The sequence below is a fragment of the Elephantulus edwardii genome, unplaced genomic scaffold (genome assembly GCF_000299155.1).
Source record: "Elephantulus edwardii isolate Elephantulus edwardi_28Jun2011 unplaced genomic scaffold, EleEdw1.0 scaffold00624, whole genome shotgun sequence".
NCBI lineage: Eukaryota > Metazoa > Chordata > Mammalia > Macroscelidea > Macroscelididae > Elephantulus > Elephantulus edwardii.
The window spans coordinates 105277-110226 of record NW_006400374.1 but is presented as its reverse complement, the minus strand read 5'-3'; the positions used below and the strand labels follow the sequence as shown (position 1 = coordinate 110226).

At 38.0% G+C, this 4950-nt stretch overlaps 1 non-coding gene across 1 annotated transcript; it reads right to left on the bottom strand.

Annotated features, from left to right (window-relative positions):
• Positions 1–2653: 2653 nt before the first annotated feature.
• Positions 2654–2726, bottom strand: TRNAK-UUU. The gene has a single exon. It is a non-coding gene; the product is annotated as a tRNA-Lys (tRNA).
• Positions 2727–4950: the final 2224 nt, after the last annotated feature.

The window sequence follows — 4950 nt, the reverse complement described above, 5'->3', positions numbered from 1 at the left end:
AAGGGCATTTGACTGTGTGGATCACAACAATTTGTGACTAATATTGAGAAGAACAAGAATCCTAGAACATTTAATTGTGCTCATGTGAAATCTTAAACGTAGGCCAAGCATTTGTAATCCTAGCAGAGCAAAGGAACATTGCATGGTTTAAAATTAAGAAAGGTGTGTGTCAGGGTTGTATCCTTTCTCAATACATATTTAATGTGTACTCAATCTTATGAACAAATTATTACAGAAAATTGACTCTGTGAAGAAAAATGTGACATAAAGATTGGATAAAGAGACATCAATAAAATATGTTATGCAGATGACACAACCTTGCTTAAAGTGAGGAGGACTTGGAAACGCTTGCTACAGAAGACCAAAGCCTTCAATGTGGATTACATCTCAACATCAAGAAGGCAAAAATTCTCACCACTCGACCAATAAGAATATCATGATTGATGGAGAAGAGATTCAAATTGTCAATGATTCCATCTTACTTTGATCCATAATCAGTCCCCTTGACACTAGCAGTCAGAAGATCAGTACGTGCATTGCACTGGGCAAATCTGCTGTCAGGGACTACTCCAAAATACGGAAAAGCAGCTATGTCAATTTGAAGACAAAGGTGTGCCTGATTGGTCTTTTTAATCACTTGCTATGCATCTACTTCCTGGACAAGTAATAAGAATAACAGAAGAATCGATGCCTTTTGAGTTGTGGACTGCCAAAAGAATAAACTTGGGAAAAGTACAGCCAGAGGCAAAGTTCCTGGGAGGCAAAGATGACAAGGCTTCATCTCACATATTTTGGGCATGTTACTCGAAGAGGTTATTCCTTGGAAACAGACATCATGTTTGGAAAGGTGGATAGTAAACGGAAGAGAGGAAGACCTTCACTAAGATGAATTGACACAGTTATTATTGCAGTGGGCTCAGGTATGTCAGAGATGATGAGGATGATACAGAATTCAGATCTGTTTTTCATAAACTCTCTTTGAGTCATATTCAATGCAATGGCAGCTAACTACAACAAACATCAATGACATCATCAACACAAAATTAATTGTCAAAGCAATAGAAATGAATACTGTATATGTTAATTGTGCTCTGCCAATCACTTGTGACTCATACCAACCCTGTGCACAATAGCTTTGAACCCTGTCTTATTCTGAGCCAATCTCATTGTCACAGCTATTCCCATTACCCAATTACCGTATCGATCCCTTTTCTCCAGGGTCATCTTCTCTTGTGCTGTCCCTCCATTCTTCCAAGCATGATGTCCTTCTCCAAGAACTGGTCCCTGCTGGCAACATACCCAATGTGAGATGGAGCTTCAAAATCCTTACCTCCAAGGAGCAACTTGCTTTTACCCTCTCTAGGTCAAAGCTGTTTGTTCACTTCTGTCCATGAAATGTTTGTTCACTTGGCAGTATGTGGCACTGTTCTCCAGAATCACAATTCAAAGCCATCTATCTTTCTTTTGTCATCCTTAGTCATTGTTTAGCACTCTGATGCACGCAAATAATTGCAAAGACCATGGCCTACATCAAGCACAACTTAGTCTCTTAGATTCTTTAGCACTCTGGAAAGGGCCCCCTCTGGCAGTAGATTTTCCCAATATAAATCATCTTTTGATTTCCTGACTGCTGAGTGTTGATTGTTGAGCTAAGCAAGCTGAGGCTGTTAACAATCTCAATCTTATCTTGTCCTGTGGTAAGAATCTCTGACTTCTTCATGTTGAGTTTTAATTCACATTGAAGACTGCAATCCTTTGCATCACCTCAGGACCATACTGTCGTGTTTGTCCCATAATTTACCACTTGTACTTCTCATTCTAAAAGTCTATAATTCATAAGGAATGTTATGTAACTTTATAAAGGGAAAGTCTGTTATCTTCCATTGTATAATTTAGTTTTAAAATACCTTCTTTATATTGGTCTCAGATTGTTTATCTCTTCATAACTGAAGCTGTTAGCCCCCAAAGTCCTTCTCTTAATCCAAATTTATATACATTTAAATTTTTTATGTCACAGACAAGTAGCTTGTAGATGCTCAGATTTGTAGCTTGCCTCTTCTACTTGTTCCATGAAACTATCCCCATCTGTTAGCTCTAAGGATAAAATCCTGTAGTTACAAGAACATTAAGATGCTGTGGCCTGTAGAGAGCTCTTTGACTCAGAAACTTCCCACATTGATGTAATAAGAACAAATAAACTCCTCTTCTCCAGATCTTTTCACCCTTTTTTCCTCTTCTCCTGCGGCACTCTTCCACTTGTCTCTGGCAGACTCCTTCTGTAAAGCACTGCCCCTCATAGTCAATGCATTGGCCTCAGGAAACGGATTGTGAAACATTATCTCACAGCCTTCTCTTTTTTGTGACCAGCCCCTAGTTCTCTACAACTGATTACACACAAATTTCAAACTACTGGTACTGTGTATACTTGTCCTAAAATACTGATGAATGAGACTTTACAGCAAGTCTAGTGACTAACAACAAAAATCATCTGTGTGGAGTGAAAGGCAAATCTTAGTATTTAACTATGATTGAAGACTTCTTAGTGTTCCCTCACACAAAACAAGAGAAAGTCCTCAAACTGACACATCCTTCTTTAAGCAAAAGTCAAAGAGCATAATTTTTTTTTTTATATTCAAGCAACTAAAGACTAGAGCGCCTGGACAGGGACTTGAACCCTGGACCCTCAGATTAAAAGTCTGATGCTCTACCAACTGAGCTACCCAGGCCCTTAAATGCTAATATTCTTCATACATAGAAAAAGAATTAATGAACAGGCTCTTGGTAATGTGAATTCATTCTTATGCTCAGCAAAGGCTGCTGACCTGATGTTTAACCTCTGTAGAGTCAACCCACTCAACACTTGTTTTTCCTCCAGGTCTATACAGAAGCAATGTTTTCAAATGGCATCCAGAAAACAATCTTGTGTACAAGTTGTGTACAGCTTGTAGAAGGGAGGAACATAAAAGGAAAAAATAAGCTGATGAGTTGCAATATAAAAAGCTTGACAAAATTTGTCAGGAAATGATAGCTTCAGTCATCTGATGGAGGTTCATCATGTATCTGAAATGACTAGACAGCAGTATGTTTTTTGCTTGATCCTATTTACTGAGCACAAGGTAGAAAGAGAAACAGGAAGTGAAAAGCAAGCAACCAGTGGAAAACAATGGCAAAAAGTTGCCAAATTTAGTAAAATCTGTCAATATTTTTCTTGATGCAAGAAAAAAGCAAGCCATTGAATGTTGTGGTGAATGGGACTGATCTTACTTTGTGTCCTTAATTTTTCTGTCCTTTAGGTGTTCTTATGGCCAAAAAGATTTGTTAGAAATTTGATCCCCCTTGTCTTTCCTACCTAATGCTATTGTAACAAGGGAATAACTAAAGAACAGACACTTGTTGAGTTCTGAGGGCTAGAAGTCTGCATTAGGGCATTGACTGGAAGCTGGCATCCTTCCTTGTCTGCAGCCCAGAGAGTTCTTTGGGGTCTGTTTTCCCTCCTGTGTACATGTGTGCCTTTGTGTCTAGTCTACAGTTTTAAAAGACACCACTTAGAAGTGATTGTATTTAGGACTTGCCCTATTTCTGTATGGCTTTATTAACAAAAGAAAATTAAGTTCATATTTCCAAATAAGGACCCTTGTGTCTATTTACAGACACAAAAGTTTGGAGTTCACATTTATTTTGGGGCAACACAAATCTATAACACCCTCACATTTTCCCATTTGGACATGTAATTTGGTTTTTAGTATGAAGTCTTCTGAATGCCTAGTTCCAAAAACCCCACCAAACTATAATGATTTAATACTTACAATTACAATTCTTTAAAAAGTTAGACATGTCTTTCTTTAACCGTGAAAGTTTTACTTTGATTCTTTAGCTCCTTAAAGTCATATTCCTGTTCCTAGTCCCTCACAGAATCTTGTCCCAAGAGAAAAAAAAAAATTATGCTTAAGTTTTTATCAATTCTTCTACTTTACTTCTGTGCACCAAATGATGATACAAAACCCAAAACATGATGTTACATTTTCCTCTTGCACCAAATCTATGTTAACAGTAGTTCTCCTGCTTTAAGTTATACCTGTGTCTACTAGCTACACAATGATAAGTGGAGAAAAGATCAAAGACGCCAGCAATTTAATTTTACTTGGATCCACAATCACACCCATGGAAACAGCAGTTAAGACATCAAATAACATGTTGCATTGGGCAAATCCTCTGTCAAATACCTCTTTAAACTAAGAATGTACCTTTGAAGACTAAGGTGTAGCTGACTCAAGCCATGGTGTCTCCAATAGCCTCATTTGCATGTTAAAAACGGGCAATTAATAAGGAAGACTTAAGGAGAATGGATGCTTTTGAATTGTATTGACAAAGAATTCTGAAATAATATGGATTGCCAGAAGAATCAACAAATTTGTCTTGGAGGAAGTACGGCCAAAAGGCTTCTTAGAGAGTAGCCCAAAGTTAGTCTCTCTTACCTAGGGCATGTTATCAGGAGGGACCAGTCCCTGAAGAACAGAACGTTTGGTAGAGAATCATTGAAAAAGGAGGAAGGTCCTCAGTGGGATGGCGGGATACAGTGGCCACAACAGGATCAAACAGCAATGATTTAGAGGGTGACATTAAAGCAGTGTTTCTTTCTGCTGTAGGATTGCTATGAGTCAGAACTGATTCCAAGACACTCAACAACATGAATCTTTACAAAGAAGGGGATTGCCATGAACTGCTCAGTTTTCTGTTAGCAGTCGAAGGCTTAAACCACTGCACCCCAAAGACTCCTTCCATAAATATTAGAGCCTTGGAAGACATTTGAGTACTTTTGTTGTTAGGTGCCACAAAAGTGGGTCTAGCTCATATTATTTTTTTTTCCTTCTCATATTATTCTTATAGATGACAAATGAAATTCTACCTAGTCCCTAAATAACAGAGAACTTATTTCTCCGTTACCTGAAT